Source organism: Neopelma chrysocephalum, unplaced genomic scaffold, assembly GCF_003984885.1.
Source record: "Neopelma chrysocephalum unplaced genomic scaffold, ASM398488v2 Primary Assembly neopelma1_63, whole genome shotgun sequence".
Lineage (NCBI taxonomy): Eukaryota > Metazoa > Chordata > Aves > Passeriformes > Pipridae > Neopelma > Neopelma chrysocephalum.
The window spans coordinates 3,099,810-3,126,854 of NW_020897720.1; positions in this window are offsets into that span (position 1 = coordinate 3,099,810).

A 27,045-nucleotide genomic window follows, 5' to 3' on the forward strand; every position below is an offset into this window, starting at 1 on the left:
TATGTCACCTCTCCCCAGGAAGACACATGGAGACAGCCTCTGTACAGCATCCAAATCTCACATAGATCACAGCCACATAACAAGCATCACAACGTCCAACACTTCTGATATGGTGGAGAACGTGATCCCATCAGCTCTGCTCACAGCTCGGAATTCCTGAGTGTGCCAGCTTCCAGCCCTCAAAGTCCAAGCCTGGTTAGAGCCTTCACAAAGAAGTCTACTGGCAGCTGAGGGCTCCTTTGGAATGAGCTATCTGTGCTGAGTCTTAAGGATTGCTTATAGGAAGATTAAGCCCTAAAAGGATTCCTCTTGAAGTTTCAGCTGAGTCCCAAAGCCCACTTTAAGGTCACATATGAGATTATCAAGTATTCTGTGTAGAAAATGCATTCTAATTTGACATTCCTTGTAACCAACAAGGTGTCAGACAGGACTCCCCAAGAGAGGCTCATGCTACAGTTGAAGGCAGTTTGTCTCAAATTTGACAGAAACTCCTCTGGATAGCTTTTTTTTTTTTTCCCTGTAATACTCCAAAATTCAAGTCTGTTTAAATTCTCAGACACTTTTATATGCCTGAAAGCTACAAAGATTTTCCTTTCAAATGTTGCCTGAGATCTACTAAGCAGTAGAAGCATGACATTTTTATTAAATGTTTACCTAAAACCTTCACTGCATTTTGGATGTTTTCTCTGTATAAGTTCCAGCAACATTCTAATTCCAAAAGAATCAAACAGGGCTTTAACCACCCACTGCCAGCAGAGCTCCCATTGCCTTTGCAGCACGGTGTACACATGGAGAAAAGAAAGATAAATCCGATATTAGTCAGATCCTGTGGGACTGAAGAGAGAAAATACAATCTTGAAACGCCTGGTGGTATCTGTAAGTGGAAAGGCTGGTCCAAATGCTCACTCAGAACATTTCAATCAATGCAGCTTTCAGCAGAAGTGCCAAGTGGGACAAACATTTCACCTCTTTTCATGCTTGCCACTGTTTCATATTCTACTTGATGAATAAAATGAAACTCCTCTTGATAATTTTCTTACCTCACCATAAATACCTGTCAGTGCAAAGACCTCAAAATATTAGATGCCCAAGAAAAATTTAAATTATTTTCAATTGAGAGAACTACAGTGAGAAATCAGAGTTGTGTCCATATAGAGGAGGAACAACATTTCACAAGAAACGAAAGTAAAGCCAGGAGCTAAATGTCTAACACTCTAAAAGGCAACTTTTTCACAGTCAGAACCATGACTACTTGCAACATTTGAAACAGTTGAGTTAGTGATCACTAAAAAGGTCACTAGAATGAAGTGGAAAAGTTTGGGTTTAAATCCTCTATAATGAAAAGGAAACAGAGGCAGATGAAAAGGTACAGCTCACTACTTATTCATTTCAGACAGGTTCCTCAATTAGCCTTTACTTCCAGTACCTGCTTCACCACTGAGCACAAGCCTAGAGGCAAAACTTTGTACTTCTTCCTTCAAGTCTTCCATAAACATTGCCCATTTATTAGCCTGCTCCAATGCCTCCTTATTTCCAAACATACAATGGTATTGATTTTTAGTAAGGCACTTCCTTTGAAAGTACAAGGTAGGCTCTGCCTCATTTTCTAATTTGTCAGTCTCCACTCTACACATCCATCTTTTTATGACTGACTTCCAAGCTGCCTCTCTCTCTTACACAGCATGTATTGCTATGTAGACAACGTACTGACAGCATTTAATTTTTTATGTGAGTCTCAGTACATCCTGTGTTCTTTTCTACTATGTTCTTATTCCTCACATACATAAAAACATATCTTAGACTTTTTATGTAGCAAAACTACTAGTATCATCTTTCTTTACTTTTCACATGCCTTGTTTAAAAGCCAATTGATTTAGCCACCTGCTTGATCACCTATACTTGTCTTCTGCACACTACCAAAAAGCTATATGTATACTATATATATGTAAAACCATATTATATATGTATACAGTCTCATCAGACTTGATTACTGTCTGAATCATGTACTGCACAGTTCGTTTAAGATTAGTTTTTCAACTGGATATTTCCTCATGCATTGTCATGCCCTACTTTATCATTTTTTAGCCCTTTTAACCTATCTCCCACCTATACCTACAGTTCTCCTCGGTAGAAACTTCAGCAGCTCCTGCTGTGTTGGATGTCATTTCTTCAAGTTCTGGAGCTTTGGTAATAAACCCTCAGTGCAGTTTACTTAGGCTGCCAAACTCTGTTATCATGGACCAGCACAATGCTGAGACAGAGGCTCAATAAATGATATAGTTCTGTGATTCATTACAAAGTCAGATGAGCTCTTTGTCATTTAAGTCGACAGGAGAGACTGACATTAAAATACGGTTCATTAAAAGTGAATTTGAGCCTCAGCATTCACTGTACCAAAACATCTAGAGACAGCCTAAGTCTTACTGGAGTGTCTCAGGAAATATTTGAGCTTCTAACTAAGCACAGGGGATTTGACAAGTAAAACGCTGCAGTTTTTGTATCACTATATACTTGAGGAGGATTTTATTTTTATACCACAATACATCCCCCCAACTGAGAAACTATGGACCATTCATATTAAGACATATTATTTCAGAAAATATTGCAAACTGTTTGCAAGCTGTCCAAAAAAATATGCAGTTAAGTAGGTAAGCTCCTGTATATTCTTTTATTTATTTTAAACATTTATCACTTCTGTCTAGATATGAAAGTAGAAAGGCAAAGTCAGGTAATAAGAGAAGCAGAAGACATGCAGAGGAATCCAGATGATAGCTAGATCATGGAAATACATTTCCCAGTCTTTGAGGCAAAAACATAAGGAGAGATCTCTTCTTAAGAAAAACCCCAAACCCCAAACAGTTTATTGCTTATGACTATTCTGAATGGATTATGATATTTTTGTAATGTTCTTTGTTCTTTACCTTCAGGTTTCATTATTATGTGGTACCTCCTTGCATCACTAGGACTGTAGACAGGTCAGATAACATAAAGGAAAAACTTAAAACACTTCAGTGAAGAGATCACAGTTTAGCTCAAAGAACCCTTATAGATTGATAATCAGGTTTTCAAAGTGCCTTGGAAACAGCTAGCAGGTGTTTTCTTAATGCTTTTCCCTTTCCTTTAAGAGAAAACTTATTTTATTATGAAAAAAATGCAAAGAAAAAAATGGGACCAAGACATAGGCGAGAAACATGACAATGAAAATCAGCACATCAAGGCAGGTGGACAGACCAATGAAATTCCACATTTCCCTTTAGATGTACATTCATTGTGACTCATTAATACATCAGAACTGTTTACCCAGGTTGAGCATATGTAGCTTCACACTCTTTTGATCAGGAAAGGTACCATGAAAGGCAGAGCCATGAATGCTCGTGTAGGACAGTTAGGACAGGATGCTTTGCCAACTGATTTCAGATGCCAAAGGAAAACACTTCAAAACCATAACAAAGCAAAGAATGATATGTAGCTACATGCTAGAAACATGGAAATCTTTCATTCTAACTTTGATTTGCACTTGCCTGTTTAAGGTTTTTTAAATCAAGATACTTTTCCTTACAATTTATATTTTAAAATATTTAAATTTCATGCTCACTCATCTATATTAAAATATATCCTAATTTACATAAGTTTATAATACTGAAAACAATGTAATGTGGGTTAACTAATGATCAAGAATGGAATGTCTTGGAGTTTGGGGGCATCCTGTTTTTTTGAAAAAAATGAAAAAGATCAAGCCTCATTATCTTTCATAACTCACTCTGTCTTCTCATAGCCATTCATTTAGAAAGTTATTTCTAAATGTGTTAACTTTTAACAATATAGTTCAAATACTTCCATAATGCTAGTTAAAAATTACAAAAATTAACATATTACCTTTCTAGGCTGTACCACGTTGGGAACATCTTGGCATCCCAAACTAGTAATTCCTGCTGTGATATTCTCAGTTAGTAATTATTTAGGAAGAGGAGAGAAATATGATTATAAAACTAGCTTTAACAATGGCTGTTTAGACCTTTACAATAAACTATCAGTGTAGTGATGAGAGTCTGCCATTGACATCAGTTCTTTTTTCACTTCACAGTCAAAGAGTGGGAATCAGAAAAAGTCTGTTAGTTCATGCAGAGTTACTGTTCAAGCAGAAATTTCATAAATTCAACTCAAAAAAGCTTCACTTAGTGTGAAAGTAGAAGATGACCCTAAGGAAACATAATGTTCTATTAAACTACACATGTATTGAGCCATTTTAACCCAACAATTTTAATTATAAGCTTTTGTATTTAGCAAATGATGGAGTACAAACCACCCAAATTCACTCTGCTAATCACTTCACAGTTCAAAGGTAAACCTTACACTTCTTACAACAGTATCAGCTGTTGTCAAGATGTAAAACATATGTGAAAGCAAACAACATAATGCAATTAGTGAATTTTAGTAGATTTGCACAAGTGTTACCAAAGCAGGGTTTGATCCAAGCACATCAGAAAATTACAATGAAAAAAAATATTCTGTCAATTCCTGAATGTGCAAATATATTACCTTTTATTTCTGATATCGTTTATTTCTATATCCCTGAATAAAGGAAGAAGATAAATTGTTCAGTGTGGTTCTTGAAGTATTGGACAGAATGACTCCCTATTGATTTTCCTGCTGCTGTTCTGCTGAGGGTACAATTGAAAGACATGCAGGTACTTTATACTTTTCTAAGGTAAGTAAACATTTAGACACTGAAACACAGAACAAGGCCTTGGAGGTAAAGTAGCTGAGGAACAAAGAACAAAGTAAATCAGTAGCCTGAACACCGTGTACCTGAGAAAGCATTTAAATTGAAATTGGACCATGTGTGCTGTAGGTACAGGTGTGATCCATTATCAAGTAGCATTAGGGATTTTCCACTACTGAAGTGAATTTTGTGCTGTTTGAAAAATGACCACACACAATTTCTGATCTACAGATGTTAAATTGTATATTGAGGTTTTATCAAGACACCCTCAAACAAGAAAATGATCTCAAACAATATCTAAAAGAGATTATAAGCTAAGTAAACAACTATTTTCCTATTTTACAGAAAGAAAATGAAGGAAAACAGGAAAAATTATGCCTGATCCAAAGTAGCATAAATGTTTCTCAGCTATCTTTTCCATAACTTCAGTATTGCCAGCAGGGAAAGCACAGCAGTACAATGTGCAGTTCAGGTGAGCTGCAGCCTCAGTGTCCTGGGCAGTGTCACAGCCAGAGTAAATTTTGGGATATTCAGGGTTTCTGATCAAGTGTTATCTATCCAACAGTGCAGACCTTTCCTACCACTTTCAGTTCTGCTATTAATTACACTTCATTGCAATTAATAGCAGAAATATAAGTGAATTTAGAACTGACAATTTCCTGTTGCGTGCCTCAATCCTTTCCAAAAGTACAGTCATAAGTACTATTTCTTCTCAATATCAATGAGACTGATAAAACATATACCAAGTTGTTTAAATATCAAAAGCATCACAAACTGTATTTTGCTTAAAATGCCTTTTTCAATGATACTTATTGCATAAGCCCTAGAGCACAAAGCTACTTTTTTGAATGTGCAAATGTGACTTCCCAGCTGTTGCTCTCAATAGCAGTCAATATTTGGATATTACTCTCATGAGTTACCCAGGTTCCTAAAGCACAGCTGTGCTGCTGGAATCGAGCATGCAATTCCCACAGATTTCAGTTAGCAGAACTGCATTAGTTCTTCCCAACCTCTTTACTTTTCTGGAATGTCAAGTTAGGACTTAAAGGGTTTTTTTTTCCCCTTCTCTTTTTTCCACACTTTTCAAAGTAGTCCAGTATGAAGAGATGGTGTTTGGTGGCTCTACTGAGTCTTTGATATCTACTGGAGCCCAGCTGTGAATGTGGATTGAATGGATAAGTCAAAGCCCAGCAGCCTATAATTTTTTTTAAGATTTCTGAGGTTTTTCCAGGCCTCTTGGAACACCTGAGCCAATCTTGTGCACAGGTCCAGAGAAACAAGCCTTAGCAACACCTGTTAATGAGTCTTGATTTCTTCTTAATTTTTGCAAGTTTGGGGACCAGTTTACACACATTGTCCTTAACTTCCATTTGGCTGTGTATGGAAAGGTTTCTGTTTAAGCACTTAAAACTAGTCATATGATGCACAGAGGTTTTTAAATAGCTTTTATGTTTACAAGAAGTGCTGCTTCTTTTCACTGCTTATAAGTATTTCCCCTTCCTTGTTATGCTGAGAGGTCAATCATGAACTCAATCATTAATGAAGCTCAGCAGTACCCAGCACAAAACCCAGACAGTATCACTTTCAGGCATCCACAGCAGGAGCAAATGGTTAATTCTGAAAAAGAAATCTGTTTAGAAAATAAGAAGAAGGAATTATTTCACAGTCTTTCCTAAGTACATACCTATTTACTTTTTGAAAGACATTGTTCCAGCACTTCTTCTAAAGATTAAATTTCTGTTTTCACTAAGATCAATTTTCAAATATCTCATAGTGCAGAGGTAAGGCTGTTAATGCTTTTCCCAGAATAAAGGATTCAAATTCACATATATTCTTCAGGTCTTTCCTTGCTCTTCCCACCACTGTGGCAAAACCACAAACCCACAGGATGACAGTTATGCTTGTCTGTCTCCAGCTATAGTTTTGCTTAACCAAATCCTTCTAAGTTGTCAGAGCTGTGTCACAAGAAGCACAACACTGAGCACATAAAAAAGAAGTGATAGAAAAAAAGCATGTCTCAGAAACTGCAAATTTATTTGAACACAAAAATGAAAGCCTTTCAGTGACATTTCTCTTTTATATCAACACATCCACTTCCAAATTGCCTATATCTTTCTGCAGGCTTAAGAGGTAACATCCATTCGGTTTAGACTTTTTTTAAATTAAATTTTGTTTCTTAATTTGAAGATAGGTTTCTGCCAAATGTGGAGTTCAATGTCCTGTCTTTCATAACACTGCACTACCAAAAAATAACAATATTTCAGGATATAGATACACACAGATGCAATTATAACAAGCAGTGACCAGTAAAACAAGTCCTACATTATTCTGGGTACCTTGGATAGTTGAAAAAGTTATATCTTGAATTATCAATAAAACTGCTCAGAAGGAACATTGCCTCTTCATTTACACTAGTTTCATTTAGAAAAAGCAAGATTTGGGAAAAACAAACTCAGTCAATGTCTGGAAAAATATCCAAGCACATCCTTAATTTTCTGGAAAGTAATTCAAGGTTTTTCATGGCAACTGAAAAGAACATGTTATTTGGAATGTGGGTTCCTACTTCTCTACTCTGCATAGAGAAACATGTATCAGGGTTCAGCATAAAATAAAAATCAAAAGGTTGGGGGAGGAGAGGGAAAGGAAGGAACAAAATTATTTTTTTCAAAGAGATAAATAAAAGTCCATATAGAAAGCTGACTGCATTGTTTAAAATAAGCTTTTTGCCTGGCTAAGTCAGGGGAAAACTCATCAATGTGTGGCACTTTCTTGACAGTTCCTGATTGGATCTCCCCTAGCCAAAACTCAAGCTAAATGAACTAGAAATCATCCTGATTACCAAAACTTGATCATCACATAACAATATAGCTTCTAAAAATACCAGCCAACCTATCATGGGTGTGACCTGTGGCCTTTGGTTGGATGGGAATAGGGTATTGCAATCAGCTTGCCCCTACATAAGTACTTATTCTTTCTTAAAGCAATGAATTTAAAAATCAAGCTTGAATGCAGCATCAGAGCATCTTGTTGACTGTGAGAAGGGAAAGTCATTCCTTTTTGGGTTCAGCTTCATTTAATTCCATTTGCTCATGTGAGAGGTAGTTATACATACCCATCTAGCACTGTTACTTTTCAAAAATAGCTGGATTCTACCTCGATTCACAGGCTGCACCACTGGTGCCTGATGGTTTGTTTAGTGATGAGAAAGATTATGGGTAAAAATACGTGCATGGTTTTTATGTAACCACATCATACAAGTGCTCTTTTACAAAGGACTTTCAAGACACGTCTGCTGTAAATTAATGCACAGGTCTAAGGTCAGTGCAATTCCCTATCATCAGAGAGTTAATTAATTAATTTTCATGCAACATTTTATTCTTAACATGCTTAAGCACGTTTGTATTGGGTTCTTCCATTTATTCCGAAGAATCCAACACCACTAGATGTCACTGTAAGCAGAACATTGCGAATTGCACGTTCGTGCTGAATTTACAGAGTATCCCGATTTATTGCCACCTTTTTTAAAAAATAAAACTTAAAGAAAAGTTATTCCCAAGTCATACTGACTTTCTCTTTTAGTAGAAGATGAGTAGTTGCCAAATTTCAAGCACGTATTGAATCCCCGGTATTTGAATCTAAAGGTATGATGAGTAAAAACATCGATGATACAGGAGTTGAAGGATGCAATGATTACAAAAGCTACCACTATTTTATTTATCAGCTGATAACGTCATGCACAGCAGTTTATTATTATTTCTTAAAAACAATTCCTAGTATCTGTCTCATTAGAGATCAGAAGTAGCACAGCGATTAATGTGCATATGCTACAACATTAATTAGAGAATAAGATTTTGCAGAAGACTGATAATTCCATACTGACAATTGTAGCTGCAATTAATTTCTGGAAATCTTCTGATGAGACAAAATGAAGAGAAATCACAAGGATGCCAAGATCCAGCTTGAGGTAGAAAAAAGGCAGGAATTATCTTCAGCATAAGACAAAATGCCTCTCAACAAAGTGGAATTTGCACTATGATTTTGCAATTACATTCCATTGTCTGCATTGGCTTCTGATGGAGGAAAAGAAAAATCAAGCCACATAAAAAAACCCAACTTGTTTTTAACACAGACAAACAAAGGTTCCAATCAGTAATATAAGCAATCAGCAGTTAAAATGTCCTTAATAATAGGATAGTGGCAACAGAATAATAGTAGGGAAAATAACTATTCAAATTACCCTGCTCAACTGACATTTAATAAATTCATATTTAAAAAATGACATTTAGAGAACTAGATGATAATGCAAATGAGGGCTATATTTATGAAGGGGTGAAAAAACAGCTTCTAATCTCAAGTATAAGAATATCCTGGGTTTTGGTACCTGGCAAACAATATCAAAACTTACTGGTGGATAGTGATGTGGTGCAGTACTGCAATTATATACTATTCTGAGCTAAATGCCATGGATTCTCCATCTGCCCTTACTGCCATGGCAGAAATAACTTTCTAGCACTGGCTTGTTTATCCTCATCACTTCTCTTGACATAAGTTACTCTTTTCTGAATATAAAATGGCTCAATAGGCCAAAATGAGCTGCTGTAGCCCACGTGCTGGGACACTTCTCTGTGCCAAACAGGCCTTTGGTACTAACTTTCCTATGATATTTAAGAATGTGATGTGTCAGTCTACTTATGAATGCATATTTTACATTTCTATCCTGCCTTACAGCACAGTTGCTTCCTTAGTAATATATATTGACAAGAAACTGTGCAAGAACTGTATCTGTACAAATTAACAGATGTGTATGGATTACAGGATTCAGGGGGTTATGATTATTAAGAGTTCTTATCACCAGTGTCACTCTGGGAAATTCAGAAGTAAGGACTGAATTGTAGTGGAAGAGTCACATAGGTAACTGGCTCTACTTGTGTTTTTAAAATCAGCTTGTTTAAAAAACAAATATAAGAGACCACAAAAGACCACAACCCCCACCTTTAATCTTAGCAAAACTTCCACAAGATGCCTGGTAACGGATTACTCCATCTCAGACTATGATAGAGATGCCATTTTGCTGTTATCCCCCACTCTCCCCCAAAAGGATAGTGTTATTGTTCTTGGGGGGTTTGTTTTTAAAGAACGGACAGGTTTGTTTAGCATCAGTCAGTGCTGAGTAATAAGTGACAATGACTTCATCCACTGTTGGGTTGAAGGCATATAGTTCATTGAACACTGTAGTTTTTAGAGAGTGTCCCAATTTATCTATTTAAAAACCAAAAATTACTTATCTTTTAGCAAAACACTTGAAGTATATTACAAAATATATGCAGTCAAACAATCTTAGGTTTTCCTCAGGGAACTTTATTGTAATTAAATCTTAAGCAATTTTTTTTAAGAAGCCTAAGCCTTGCATCATACTCAGCCTGCAAGTCCTCTCATTGCACAGATGAAACTACATCCCCTTAATAGAAAAGCCACTTCCACTTTGTCAGAACACAAATGTTAATTAGAGCTTCAAAATGCATGTTTGAGTCTCAGATAAAAAAATCACCAATACATAAATCAAAACAAAGTAATCAATACAGCTGCTGTAATATTTGTGGCATTCATTCCAATATCTAGATAAAAATCCCAGATAAAAACATCTCAAAATGAAATAATCAACATCAATCATTTAAATCAAATTGAAAAGCTTTCAGACTGTGTAAAGACTCATGACTACAATTGATTAAGTGGGAACTTCAGGCATTCCATTTAATTGCAGAAACAAACCCCAACCTGTTTGTTGGTGTTTAACTTAGTCATTTGTTACTTCAACATATTAATAAAGCAGTATTCGATGAATTTAAAACTCTTGAAATATAGTCTGTAAAAGTCTAGAAATCACCTTAAAAACCTGGCACTTGAGAAGAAAGACAGGAAAAATTCAATCTCTGCACAAAGAATCAATGCTACAGCACCTTTACTAGTTAAGCAATCTTTCTTAACTTTATAACTATCTTCTGGCTCTGCTCACCACCCCTTCTGGGCTTGTAAGAGGTAGACTTTCCAAAAGGCTGATGTCTTATCTGCTTCAGTTTGTGGTGAAAGAAATATCAAGTCTCCTTGGGATCATTCACTTCCTGATTCAGTGTTACAGTCACTCTACACACGTGAATATTCACCTAAGAAAGATCCACTTTGTCAGTACCTACAACTGGGAAAGAAGGGGCAAACAACCATTTCACTTGTGGAGAGTTGAAAGAGGAGGGCAAACCACACAATTCAGAGCAGAGTACTTTATCTTCAGATCAGTGACTTGGATCCAAACTGTATCAAATCTATAAGTAGCTTTTACTCTGCTGAATTATAATGGCACTGAATGTGAGCAACAGGTGTTTCCTAAGTCCTTATCCAAGTACTTGGAGATACTGAAGGGAGCTTTCCATACATCCTTAATTACATTACTCAAATTCTAATGGTAGACTTTACCACAGACCTTTTTGCTGAAGTTCCTCTCTAAGAAGATGAAGCCTCCAATCCATCATCACTGTCAACATCTTTCACCTTAGAAAACTGACAAACAGATTAATAAAACATGCAGTTTTGCCATCTGAATTTTAGGTGGCCATGAACACAGATGTGCCAGCTTATCTGTGAAGTGACATCACTAATAGCACCATATCCAAGTATTTCTCCTCTTCCATGCAATTTAAATTGTCTGCCACTTTGCAAACACTTTTGAGGCTTTCTATTGGAAACTGAAGACATTTCGTAGTCCTCAGAATTCATTCCCTGTTGGAGGTGCATATGGGACACCATGTAATATTCTGCAGAAAGAATATGACCAATTCCCGTCTTGAGAGACCACACTTTTCCCCCAAAACCTATTCCCTAATGATCTGACTGAAATGGGATAAATTAATCTACAGCAATGACATTTTATTAACACTTAGATCACACCTTTGAGAGTTACACAAAAGTTCAACTATTAGACTAGGGTAGATATACACCTTCTAATTTACATTTCCAATATACCTCTTTGAAAGATAAAGATACCACTTTATACTATTTTAATATTGCTCATTCCTTCAGAAAAGCAAATATTTTATTCTGCATTTTTATTTTATGGTCTGTGACTAGTTATCTTTGTGAAATTTGTATTTTTGTTACAACTACAGCAATGCATAGTTAGCTTAACCTACACACATAAATTTATTAACTAATATAAACAAATATCCTTGGAAGCATAACAGAAATCACACAATGTAACACTTCATTCCAGGATCAAAACAGACAGAATGTATGTGAACCATAACTAAGACCTGTCCCATCACTCAAGTCTCCTGGTGTGGTATGTAATTTTTTTTTATTTTGAGTAGTTGTTGTCCTGGTTCTGTTTCACTAATGGATTTTAAACTGTTCCCTCCCCCTGCCCCAGCCCGCTCCCCTCCCCACAGTGGTTTACCAAGCTCGGATAAAAACATTACACATAATTGTTAAACCTTAGATTTCAAAATACTGTATAAGACTAATCATAGATATTTATAGTCTGCACAAACTTTGTTTGCTCAACCATGGCAAGCATTTAATAAAGCTAGTTCATCTGGAAAGAACTTAAATTAAATAATCCAAAATGAACGTGATGCATATTCAGAAAAATATGGTGTTCGGAACTAACAATAATGAAATTTAGGCCTTAGGAAAAAAAAACCAACAAAGTCTGTAATTTGTTTCATTCTTCCCTCCATTTATTTCTTCCTACTACCAAGGAAAAAAAAAATTAAAGGGTAATATTTTACCAGCTTGGTGATTTTTTTTTAAATGGAAGTTCTGATAATTGTCCCTTTCTATTTAAGTGCCAGCTAAGATTATAAGAAGGATGCCTGTAAATTATAAATTGAGAAAGACAAAAGTATGATCATTTTTCTCCCAGCAAAGGACTCAAAATGCTGAAACTTGCTGACTCATTCCCTGCCACAGGCACTCCATACTGAAGCCAACAGTGTGGCTTCAGGGAAAGGGTGAGCACATCACCAGGAAAAGGTACATAACAGGACACGCGTGGTGCAGAACAATTTTAACCACATTATGGAGGCTCCTTCTGCATAGTAGCACTCATTTTTTCTATTTTCTGTAACAATTAAATCCACATCAGTAATAATAATCCTGCAATTTGACTGTTTGGCTTTGAATATAACAACAATATACTCTTGTCTTTACACATAAGGTGTGTTTTCTTTGTGACTGTAACAAGATGTGTAACCTCATGCTGTGCTATCTTGCAATTGAACCCGGTTATGAATTTGTTTTGTATATACTGAGCTCGGGTAGAAATTCCTTAAGGCCAAAGACAGGTGAGGATTTCATTTCATATACTGTATTAACAAAAGCAGTCACAATTATCAAGCTTATAATATTTTCAGGAGAGCACACAAGAGTGATGTGATACATATTAACATCACCCTATACCTAAAGAGCCCTTAAAAGGCATAATCTGCCACAAACACTCCTAAAGCTCCCCTCTATTTATCATGGAACACTTTCTAACTTCTGATATACTCCCTTTCTTTTTATAGCTTTAAACCAAGACTTATTTCTGCAGTCCCTGTATCATACTATAAAGTATAGTATAGTAAAATTTTACACTGTAAAATTTAATGCAGTAGCATATTACATACTTTTTAATTTAAGATCCCGCTTGGTTTTTCTTTTTTCATGATAGACTGATTCATGGTGACTTCAGTAGTAACATGAAAATCAAGAGTTAGGAAATGAATATGGAAACTTCCGTCATTCAGAGGTGTAGACGTTTCATCCCAGCAATTGGGGCATTCTGAGCCGAGAAAATGACATTTTTCCTTCAAAGAAGTGGAAGGAAAGAAAGAATCATCATGACCCAAAAGATACCTCCACATTTTTGCAGCCAGGATTGGGGAATTAAAATGACAGGAATGATTCCATTTTTGATGGGTGCTCATGAGACCTTCAACACACTTACACATCCCAGAAGATGCTGAGATAGTTACAGCAGCTATAGTTTGAAAAACAATGTCAAAGTTACTATGGATTTGCTTAATAATTTTCTTCCAACTTTCTCTTAGCAACACCTGCATTGAAACTTCTGTTCTTCAACATTTCTCTTTGGCTTCTTTTAAGTGTCAGTTTATCCAGTTAACAAATATCACTAATATTTTAATAGCTCTTGTGTTCATCTTCTGTTCCGAGCTCAAATTAATAGTGACATCTATACATTTTATAGATGGTGAATAAAAAAATACCACCCTACACTTCCTGACACATCTGAATTTTAGATCAGCTTGTCTCGTTACATCTGTGGTAGAGCTGGGGCATTCTATCTACTCTGACAGGTTTAGCTTCTGCTGAGCAACATCCTTGTGAACCTGCCAGTGTTCACATACAGGGCACACACTCACTGCAGGGAGCTGGAAAACTATCCTGGGATTTATCCCCCTTTAATGTAACACAGAGCACTTTCTCTCCAACCTTCGTGTTATGATTGCACATACATAATCAAATTAAGTTTTAATGACAACAGTGAGACCTTCCCACCTCAAACCTGTTCACACTTTTTGGGTCTAAATGTAAATGAGCCGTGTCCCTTATAATGAAAGGCAATTAGAAAGTGCAACACACACAGACTTTCAATGCTGGTGTTGTATAATTATCTCTGGGTGTGCCTACATTAGGACTCTATTTTGGGTCAGAAATGTAGTTTGTTTTGTTTTTAATGCTTATTTCACAGGTAAGTCTCGTGCATCAAAGTGCAACATGGAGAAGGAGTGCACAAACAAGATGCCTTTCATCTGAAAGGAAGCTGGAAGGTGTGCCAGAATTACACAGAAATCCTTCCCCTCCAGAATGAGTGTTCCATTGTGAAAACCAGGCTAGGATTAGCACAGAATATAATCCCTACAAAAAAATGTAGTAGTGTCAATGCCATGTCCAAGACACCACCTTTTGCACTTTGTACATTCGTTCTTTAGCCTGCACTACCCCCTAACATGGGCTTTGTGATTGAGTATTGGCATGGTCTATAACGATTGGTTTGGCATTTTTGTTACAGCACCAAAAATAAAGTTCTAATGTTGGTTTACAGATGAGCTTTATTTTTATATCCTGGCAGAATTCCCATTGCAGAACCATAGTCTAGTCTTCAAACATGACTTTCATTCCTAGCAGTCTGCACTTCAGGAAAGCAGTTCCTCGTGTAGTCTTTGCACTACTACTAAGAGACAAAAAAAAATGTTTTGCTTCCACTTCAGTCACACCACTTGTGAAAAAAAAACCAAAACAAAAAACAAACTACCAACAAAACTCGAATATCAGTTACTTGCTGGCGTGCATAAATCATTAGAAAATGTGCTTTCATCTAGGATACTGGAGCATTACTTAATATTTTTATGAAGTAATCCTTGTATCACTGACTTCAAATTGGCCATGAAATACCATAATTCTAGGGATCTCAATACTGTCAGAGCATATTTTCTACTTTAACTTCAATATTCAGCTCACGTAATCTACAATTTAATGATAGTGGAGAAGATAATCTTGAACTGTTCTTCATGAAGATAGAGAGCACTTTTAAAGCTATTAATATCATTAGTATTTGCTGTGCATGCTAAAACATCATCTCCTTTACTTTTACTGCGAAAGTAGGGCCCTCCAGAAGGGGAACGAGTCAGCTACATGCAAAAAGATCTAATATGCCAAAACATGAGGCAGATTAACTGCCAACTGCCTTTCAGATTCATGGGTGTCCTAAATCAGATTCAACACCACACAAGTGCAGTACAATTCAAATTCCAGCTTTTGCCCTGGAAAATGGAATGACTAAAAGTATGCAAGGGCTCTGAGGTTGTGGACAACTGAGGACCATTAGGTATGTTCCCAATCTTAAAAAAATTGGTTTTAGCATTTTCCTTGGCATCTCTACTCTTTATGGTGATTTTAGTAATTTTCAAATGCAAGCTTTGGAAATCTTGCCTTTATTTTGCAGGCTATTACCATAGGAACTTTCTCCTTAGAACCTTTTATTTAATTTTTTTTTCCCTCCATTCCCAATTCTTAGGGAAACAGCAAAGTGGAGCAAGAGAGGCAATCACAGGCAGCCAAATATAAGAGACACAAAGGATGGGTGAGTATAACAGGCATAAAGATATAGAGAAACTATTTAGTTTTTCTCAGTGAATAATGTCAAATCCAACACCTAGTCAGCTATTTGGTTTTATACAAACAGGATATGATCCTTCTGAAGTGTCTAACAGGCTTCATACTCTTGAGTAAAGGCAAACAGAATGTGTGTGTTCTGGTGTTCACATCCAGAAATTAAAATGCATCTACATGGAAACACACAAATAGATGTAATTGCAACTAGTTGACATGCTGAGCAGGTTTCTACAATGTTTTTCCAGCATGTTAGTAAGATTAAAATTAAAACCAGCCCTACATCTCTCTATTCTCGCATCTGGTGGCGAAAACTTCAGAGCTATTCACCTCTTAAGGTTATCCACTATCTAGATACCTGCATTACTTGACTAATTTTCAGCCTGTTCTCAGATTTACTGCTCTGTATCACTCTCCCTACCCTTTATTTAAAAATGGAGGAATCACATGCACATTTTTCTGTGTATCAATGTTCCTTCTCAAGCTCACAGATCTGAAAACCTTACCTTATGGACATCAGGACTGACAGGATAAGCTACTGTTGAGTTGTTAAAAAGCAAATACAAATAAGCAACAACATACATTCCATTCTTTCTTCATTCAGTTATTGTTCTAGCAGGAGTTAGAAGAACACCACTGAAAGACTTGGACATAAAAGAGAAACATCATTCTGGAAATTTTACTACAAACAAAATAAATGTTTCTTAGAAACTCAATGTTCTGAAAAGCAGGGCAGGAAAAGATTCCCTTCAAATGTACTGTTTGTTAAAGCCTCCTTTAAGCAGTACCCTACAGCAAATTAAATGGTTTTCAAGGTGAGTTTTTGGTGGGATTTTTTTTATTGCTTTTTAAACATACCTGTGATTTGCCTCATAAATGTGAAAATGTAAGGTCACAACCATGATTATTTTTCCCTCAATAATACACGTATTGATAATAGTGCCAAAGCTTACATCATGAGATCGTGAAACAACCCCACAAACACAATTGTCTATATACTTAGTCTATATAATTAGTCTATATACTGGTCGTATCCCAAAGCTTTTCTGCACAGCTAACTTTAAAGGAGAAGTGATATTCCTGTTATTGCCAGCACTGAGGGCTACTCAGAGAAATAAAATGCACATACAACAGATATATATATATAGAGAGAGAGAGAATTCCTTTAAAACAGAAATAAGAGGGGGACAGGCTCTTCCTTCACCAGTATCACTATCACATGAGTATCAGCAGGAACAGGTAGAGTGGTACAAGTGCACCTCAACAGCACCTCTGCACACAGATGTGCAAACAGGACAGACAGACCTGATAACAGCACTGCAAAACTGAGTCTGCATTTACTAGCAGTGGTTTTCAGTTTTCCGTGTTCTGTACCACACAGTCCACCAGCAGGTCACTGAGCACAACACTAGAAACAGCAAACATTAATTGTTAGACTACAGCACCTCACCTGTCCAGGAGGTGACCTGCCAGCACAGGTGACCCCACTACCACAACCATTTTACCCCCGGGCTGCCCCAGGGACCCTCACCCATCTCAATTCTCCCCTTCTCTCCCAAGCCCTCACTTAAACAGCTTCCCTGGAAAGCTCAGGGAACACTTTTCCTTGCTTCCACCCCCCTCTCCCACCTTCTCTCTTCTACCTCTCTTTCCCCAGCCCTTCGTGGTTGCCCCAGCAGCCCCCACACCCCTCAGCTCTGCTCCCCCACCCTGCTTTGGCCACCTCAGCTGTACCAGACACATTTCCAAGGGTTACAGCATCATTTAGTAGCACAACATTACTGATTGCTGCAAGTTAATATCCAATGGACATTAAATGCAATCAACCTAAACATTAAATAGAAAACAATGATCCTAAAGGTCTTTTCTGGCCTAAATAACTGTGGTTCTGTGAGCTCCCTCAGGCAGCAGGTGGGACCCAAGCTGCCACGGTTCCAGGAGGAACCTTCTAGAAGGAGACATCCAACAGCTGCTGCTGAGTGTGTTAAACTTTGAAACATTCCATAAGTGCCAATTTAGTGCCAGGCATAACATTTGCAAAAATTTAAATATAAATGCTTTTTTTCCTGCCTCTCGCCTCGCTCGCACATCCCGCCCCAGCCATGTGCCGTCTGGGTGCAGGCAGACTTGCTGCAGGCATTTACTGACCTCAACGATGAGGGCCATACCAGAATTTTTCTAAATTTTGCTGTGGTAAAAAAATGATCACAATTTAGCATATGGACTGCCAGTTCCTGCTTTGCTGAATACAAAATGGAAGAATAGATATGGGAACACTCATGTCTGAATAGCCATAATTAAACCGGAGACTGTTGGAATAAATGGGGTGCAACACTGCGTTAGGAATGCTGAGTTTTATACTCCATTAGACAATAGCATTGCCCCAGCCCAAAACTCCAGGGATCGAAAGCCAACCTAATTCCTCATGAATAACATAAACCACAAGCTTCTGAAGTTTGGTAACTCTTTTGGTGCATCCCTGAACTCCAAAGCCTCTAAGGAAAGCCTGCAGCACAAGATATTTTAAAAGACGTTGTGAAGATATGGAAAGAATAAAAGGTCATGATAACCAATGGTTTAACAGATTGTGGGTGGAGAGGTTTTTGTGCTTCTGGTAATTAATTGGCAGGTTTAGAGAGCACAGTTCTTAATTAAGCTGTAAATACGTGTTGATGAGCAACGTGATTTAATAATGATTAATGGCTTTATCCTGTTACCATAAGAACATACAAAATGGATTTAGTTCTTCCATAATTTAGCAGACAGATTAATAATTTTTTCTCACTAATTTCATGGAAACACATAGTCCCTTTCTGTAAACATAAAGGCTGTGAACTTGAACATGAAGGTTTGGCATGAATCATGTACACTGTGGATGGCTGAAAATGGTGAGCAAGACATGAAGGGGAAAACCAAAGTATTTCTGAGGGCTACTGTGCCCATGAAGTTGCACTGAGATGGCAGGTGTGTTATTTTCCTTTAATTATTTTCAGAAATTACTATTGGTGCTGAAAGAAACCAGCTTTGGTGGAGACTAGCACACGTAAATCTTGTGCCTGTTTTCAATTGCATAGAAAAACAGATTGTGCACCATGGAAGACAGTATGGAGGGTATATTCTCAAGTTTCCAGCTAAAGAGGTAGTGGAACCTCCTGCTTTTACAGTGGTAAGTCAATACAAGCACAGGTTCCTCAGTTGCAACAAGTCTCTTATCCAGCCTGTACACAATTACTGAGTGCAAGCTTGTTGGAGAGAGAAGAATTGGAAACACAACCACGTTTTGCAAGAAAAGTGTCTGATACAACATAATCAATCTAACTCAAAGGACTTCTTTTTACACGAGAAACAACAGAATAGTCAGTGAGAGGGAAAGGAATGTTTCTGTCCTTTCTGAGTGTTAGCAGGGATTGATAAGAAACCCTTTGCCCTCTGATGTAACACTTAGAATTGTCTCCCATGGTGTAGTGCCTTCCTTCTTCCCCAGGAAAATTAGAGAGAACGAGACTTTTGGGCTCTTTGCCAAAAGACACTCCTGCTAAAGAAAAACAGGCGTATTCATTCAGATCACACAAGGATTACGCTCTAAAAACAAATCAGGATCCTGCAATTGTTGCAATTACAAAAGGTCTGGACCCGAAAAAAACCCCCAAACAACAGAAAAACTGTATTGAGGACTACAAATTACTTAAAATTCAGAACTGTAGCCAGATTGTGTGGGTTTTTTTATCTAGAAACTTCCACACATAGTCTTCCTAGTGAAAATGGTACAAGTTTTCTGATGGGATCTTTGAAAAAGTTTGTGTCAATCTCAGGGATTTAAAACCTGCTTGAAGAGTATAACCTGAGCTTAACTATGGAGCTGCTAAGGTCTCTCTCTATAAATTTTACATAAGTTTATGGTGCCAGAGTGGTGCCTGGTGGTTCACACAGCAAGAGCAGTTCCTGCCCACACCCTGCAACCACAATTGCTTATGACAAGACAAGGTGGAGGGGGACAGGAGGGGAAGACATGACTTTATAAAACCTCCATGCAGTGTCTCATGGCAATTTACCCTGAGCAACACACAGCTTTTCTTAGGAAAGCAGTATTTTAAACAATGCTGCTTTGCAGTGCACAAGGTGGGGAACAGAAAAGCAGCAGAACACCTCAGAAGCCTGTAAACAGTAAACAATTCTTGTTTGGCAATAGCTGTGGAAAAATATATGAAAAGAGTAGCCGAACAAATCTTTGACTTTGACTGTAATAAAAAGCTTACTTTACTCTTGGACCATTTGCAAAAGCTGTAGTGAAGATGATTAAAAAGGAGCAAAAAGGAAACAGTATTTGCATTCATTCTGGTAATAGAATATGAAATTAAAGCATGAAGGGATTAATGTTTTAAAGCTTGACTTGCAGTGATAAAGCTAAGGTATTAGAAGAGACAACATAACCGTTACAGGATAGACAAGCAAAGAAAAAGCAGCACATGCCTTAAAGATGAGCAAGGCAACCTAGAATGGAATTACAAAATGATTAATCAATACAAATGAGAAAGTGTACAAGGAAAGAGAGCTTGGTGAGACTTCTTATGGGACTCAACACTGCAGCCGCTTAAAGATAATGAAAGGAGCACAGCAAAGCCAAAGAAATGCTTTCATTCAGTGGCAAAGTCATTTGTGAACAGTTTAAATTACCCTAATCACCTCCCCTCCAGCCGTCAGTGTGCTCTGTCTCTTTAGTTATTTAAAAAAAAGAGTTTGGGGAAATGAGTTCTGCGAATCTAAGCTGCAAAATAATTATACACACACCGTTTTAGCATTTTAACAATGCAATCCCAAACATTTGTTCTCATTAGAATGCAAATCGACTCATTTAATAATCCCACATGAGAATTCCACCACACTCAGCTTAAAAAGCGCAGTGGTATTCAAAATATTATTAATAAATGCCAAATATGGAACAGCCCATTTGTTTTGCCAGCAGCTCAGGGTAGATAAAAGACATATAGAACATTTTTTTCCAACCAAATTTATTTAATTGAAATTTAACAGTGGGAATGGTCTGGGAGAGCCTTTAAAAATATGAAGGTGACAGTACCCTCTCAACGCAGATACACTCACATTCACTAAAGGCTGAGCACTACAGCCTGTCATCCAAATCAATGACATCAATTTGCTTCAAGTAGAGTACAATTTCAGTAAGATACTTCACTATTAATAGTTTTAACCTCTGGTATCAGTTCAAAGCACTGTCCTGAATTGTGTCATTTCTGATTTATCAATCCAAGTGGTAGTGTCATATTTTCAGTACTGCTGCAGAATTCTGATAATTAGAGGACTGAAAAAAACCACTTAAAAAAAAAAAAAAAGAAAAAAGGCTTAGCAATACTATAATAATCAGACCTTTTCTATAATATTTACCATCCTATTCTCATCCTGGAATGCTATACACTTCTATTGCTCAATAATGTATAATATTTCATAGCCATCACAAGGACATCTAACTTAGAACAGAAATCAGATATATTCTAATGGCACTCCCTAAATAATTGAGAAATCTGTAAAGACCAGGACAGATATAATTAAAAAAATATGACCTTGAGGCATCTGTTTTAATGAGTAGCTTTCACACCAATATATATTAGAAGCAAGGTAGAAATAGCAATAATACTTTCTCCAAATTCTTGATACCAGGAAGAATTTCAAATTCTTGGAGTGGGAATACACAATTCTAGTAGATAAAAGCCAAATTGAACCCTCTGCTCTGCTGCTCCAAGACCATGATTCAGTCCTGATTCATGATGATTTAGGGAACAATTTGCTTTCTTCCGAGAGGAACAAGTTTTGCCCCTTTACTTGTTCAGAACAGTCTGGAACCACACATGTCCCACGGTGTGTGTCAGGAGGGCCATGGGCACATCTCTGGATATGATTACAAATGCCAACCAAATCTGCTGGTTTTCTGCTCTGTTCCTCCAAGTTTCCTTCATCTGGGTTCTGCTGCTTCCAGAAACTTAATGTGGTGTACAAGACATTCATCTAAGGGTGAGTGGGGAGTGATCCAAAGAACATGTTGTGTACACTCACTATTGAATGTTTTTTCAGGACTGATTAGGCCAATGCAGCAGCTGCTGAAATATTAAAAGTCTTTTAGAGCTAATACAGTATGACAACAAAAACAAATTAAATATTGTAATATGACATGGAGTATAAATTGTCCTTGACACAAAGTTATAAATATCTGGAGAATCTTTATTTGTTTTGAAAATGTCAGCTCGTCAGAAATTTTCTTCTGACTGTTTTAATTACCTCTACACTGATGCACAATAAACATTTTAGAAGTCTCAGCTTTGGGTTATGCAACTACATTGTTAAGTACCCACTTCTGAAAATTTTAAGACAAATTGAAAGGATTTCAGGTTTTGTGCCTCAGAATGTTGACACAGCCCACTCCTTCCTGCTGCATAAAGCTATCACATCCTGATCACTCAACTAGGTTACAGACAAAGAATAATCCAAAGCATCCACCTAAAAGGAGGCAATGCCAGCTTTCTCTCTGTTAATCACAAAGTGTGTAATGAACTTCAAAGAATGGTGTTTAACTCCTTAAGAGTCTCGGCTGAGGGAGACAAGTTGGTGTGATGGATTAGGACGTTCTGCAACGAGCTGCACCTACACCACACCTCCAAATTCATTATTCAGTCTTTTAACCACTGGATATTTCTGCTTCACACAAGTAAAAATATACTGTAACGTAATTAAGTGAATATCCCAGAGACACATAACCCACAGATGGACTCATTTAGTTTACTGGCAATGTAATTGCCCAGTAGCAGCGAAGCAGTGGATAATTATCCATTGTAGGCTAACGTTAAGTATGTCCTAATAGATTGGTTTCCCTGATTTTTTTTTCCTGGGTATTTATACAACCTCCTCCATTAAATTTTCTGAGCACCTAAAACCTTCAGTGAATTCTTCACAATTCTCTTAGAAGGCAAATTCTCATTTTACTGAGGAAGAAATAGAGAAGTGAATGTATTCCAAAGCGTTCTTGTGCCAACTGGGAACTGAAGCTTTGCACACCCTCGGGTATGTCAGTGATGTGTTCTACAACAAGATGGGCTGGGGCATCTACATGCACAGGGTACCACCACAGGACACAGTGTGGGAACAGGATAACTACAGGCACACAAAGCACAGGCACGGGGTGGTGGGGAAAGAACTGCACTTCTGGAGCCAGGTTATGTGTACACCACTTTATCTACAACTCCCAGTTCTAAGGCTCTCCTCGAGAGGAAAAAAACATTCACAATGGACTGAATCATAAAAATGCACTTCTGAAGTTCATGGAAAAAGAGGAATACCATCACAGCAGTGTTTTTATTTAATTAAAGATGCCTGCTTGCTTATGTTTTGTATACTTTGTGTAACACTTAGCCAATCACACATGACAGTATACAATTATTCTAGGAAAACTTGCTTAGACTATATTTGCCTCATGCTTTCAACCACTCCAGACATGCAATTATTACACAGTTGTGTCTGGGAAATTATCAAAACAGTATGGTATTTATAAAAGCGAGAGCAAGCCCACATACACATTATCAAATTAAACTGTGGTAATGTGCTTTTTCACACGACTAAAATTTTTATAACATAATTCTGCAATATCTTGTTGCTTCACGGAGTTGTTGCACTTAGAGTCGATGAAAATCTCTCAGTCACATTTTTACGCCCAAAACATTTCAGGTTTAAAAAGAGGCTTTTATAACTTCAATTACTTGATCGATGTATAAAGAAATTATGAAAATCATCATCTTGGTAGCCTCAGAGCTTTGTCCATCCCAGCTTCCTGGCTGCATTCCAGGCCTCATGGTTTACCACAGAGTTTCATAAACCATTACAGTATTTAAAATGCGTACAAAATCTTTCCAAAAAATCATCTACAACAGAATTAACAAAAGGAGTTGGATTTTAGTCATCTGAAATCATATAATAGTACTTTGTTGTTGCTGTATCCCCGCATTTGGCTTTACTCTGGCTGTATCAACACATAAACCCCTTGGCCTATGCCTGGATCCAGCCAGTGTCCACTGACTCAACACTGCCGTGTCAATATTAAAGTCTGTGCTGCTGGAACTACTTTTCACGCTATGCAGTCATGAAAATAACCTCTCCTTGAGTTTAGAGCAGAATAATCTCTTTATCACACAGCATTCACATGGTGGGAAGGAGGAGAAGAATCAAAGCAGAATAAATTCTGTTCCTTCACATCCCTTTTCCTCTGTTCCCGGAGTTAAATAATCCAAACTCCACACTGGTCGAATGAAGCTGCTGTAACAGCTCCAAGAGCAGTTCAGTGTTGTGCTGAACTGGAAGAGCAAGGGTTTCTCAAGGCCTGTTACCTAAACCTCATTAAATGGAAGGAAGCACAACTGGTCTTTGCCCCTGAGGGAGTAATTTATTGGGGTTTTATTTGGTGGGAGGTTTGTTTGTTTGTTTGGGTTTTTTTTTGAGGACAAGCAAAAATCATACCTAATGGAAATACCAGCTAAAAGTGCAATGTACAATTTGTAACATTTTTTATTAATTTCCTAACATTCCCCAATGAACATGGCATTTTAAAATCTAAAGAAAGATGCTGAGGCAGCTAACTCTTTACTATTTCCAGCTGAACTGCATTCATGTAGATTAATGTAATATAATTTTTACTGGCATATTTTTGCTCATGTATCTCTCTAAGAAAAAAAATAAAATATAATAAAGATTTCTTATTTGAAAAGTATATGTTGACATCTGCCACACCTGCTCAGTATTGAGCTTTCCTCTGGGATGCTGTTCTGCTGTTGAGCTTTCCTTAAGTCCTTTACTCCCATACAGTAAGTTGCTAAGTGGTCTGAGATTCATTATTTAGAATCACAGAATATTTAACAGACTCTGATATTCCCCAGTATTCCCAGTATGAACAATACCATCAGATTTTCACATGAGAACCTGCAAGAGTTGCTGCAGTAGAAATATAAACAAACTGTGATTAGGATAAGGTTTCTTATTCTGTTTCCTAAAGTGGCCATCCCACCCCACCCCATCCCATCCCACTTGGGACTTTTTCTAACATTTTTCTTTTGCAAACTATTTCTCAGGAAGATTAATAGCAGTCAGCTGCTCTCATGATGCCTCCTAATACCAATGGCAAAGGTCACATTTGTTCAAAGGTGGCAGGAGAGGTGGTAGTTGCTAATTTTAAAAGTTGGTATGTCCAAAAGTCACTCAGGTGACACTTAGTGGGACATGAGGGTTGGTTCTGCTCTCTCTGAATCCTCAAAAGAAGACAAACAATCTTAAAAGGATCTTACACATCCTTTTCTTTGAGAAGCAGGACACAGACCCCAGAAGATGTGCAAGACAATTTAAAATTATTAGACAGACATATTTTTTGCCAACTCTCACCTTTTTCTTACAAATAATTTTCTTAAATATTATTAGGAAATAAAATCCTCAGAGGAAAATATGAAGCTGTATTTATATATTATGCATGGGTCAAACACAATGAGCATAAATGTTAATGTGTGATAGTGAAGAGTAAAATGTATATTAGTGCAGGAGAAAAAATCTAACTTCAAAAGGAACTTCTGATATTTATAGAATATCTTCACTCAAACATTCACTCGATTTTGTTCTTTATGATCATGTGATATATAAGTGCACTCGATTTGCTTGAGTTGCTGCATAACTATTGATTCAGAAAGCACAAGAAAGCTTCATTGATAAAGAAGATATAAAAGAACATATGCCCCCTTCCATGAACTTACTTGTAATTTGTTTCAAAATGAGACGGATAACATGAATAACCCTTAATTGAGTTCATGGCAAATATCAGCAGGACTAAAGACTGAATGTCCTTACCAAAAGATCTACAGAGACCACATTTCAGCAACATTAACCAACAGACAAATAAAAAGCAAGTTAACCATCTAAGAAAGATATTATGACAGATTCAATAACTGCTTTTATCATCCTTTATCACATTAGTTATCCCTGTTATAGTTTGGTTAAATGTGTAGCTGCTGGTGGGTTTGCTTGTTGTGGGGGTTTTTTAAACATACATATTACAAATCAGGAGGCTCCTAGGGAACTTTAGGTAAAGCTAACAACCCATTTACAAATCCCTCATTTCCAACAGCATTAAAATTCTGAAGGCTCCTGCTTCTTAATTGTACATAGGCAGGACAATTTGCTCCAAGGTTTTATTACATTAATTTTGTATAACATTGTTATGCATTATTAGATTCTTGCTGAAGTACACACTGCTGAAGCATGAAGCAGAGAGCACAGACTGAAACCAAACTACAGTTTACAGTACTGTGTGGTCTAAAAAGTTTAAAATATTGCTCTTATATTTTAAGTATTTATAACCACGTAACTTGGGAAAAAGAGAATGCAGGGTTGAAAGAACATCGGTGCAGTGGCAAATCTTTTAAAAAGAGTAGAAAAGCTATTCTAACTTTGGAAACGCATCCAAATTCTCCCCTAACTAGTTTGAATAGGAGCACTGGTAATATATGCTGGTATAATTGAAGTTATCTTTGTACTCTCTTCGGAAAAGATAACATTTCTAGGCAAATTTGATGCTTCAGAATAAAACAGGAGATTACTTCTGAAATTGAAAAATGTAGGGGGAAAATCCCTGCTCTGTTAATTGCAGCATATCTGTTTGAACAGTCTTATTAAATTCTGAATGTTTATTCTCAAGGTTTCTTATGCTTCTGCCACACAGTGGCCTGAGGGGACGGTACTTCACCCAGAGCTCTGGGTCTTCACTGAGAATGATCCTGTCTGATACTTTTGCCTCTGCACATCTCAGCATAGTTCCTTGGGAAGCTGAAGAAGCGTCACAGCATCCAAAACATTCCCACTGCACTCGTGTTCAGACAGGCAATTGGAACAACAGACTGCCCCCAAACTATCCCTGTGGGGAGCAGGGATAGGACTGCAGGTGACAGGGAGAGAGGGGAGAGGAACTGGAGAGCTGATCCAAGGGGTGCCAGACCCATCCAGCCTGATGGACACCCTGCTCAGGTGGCTGCCCCAAAGTTTGTCAACAGCCCCACAGAAATCAAAGTGCCCCAGAGACTCCTCACAGCCACCATGGTGAAATGTGGACTGGATGAATGGATGAC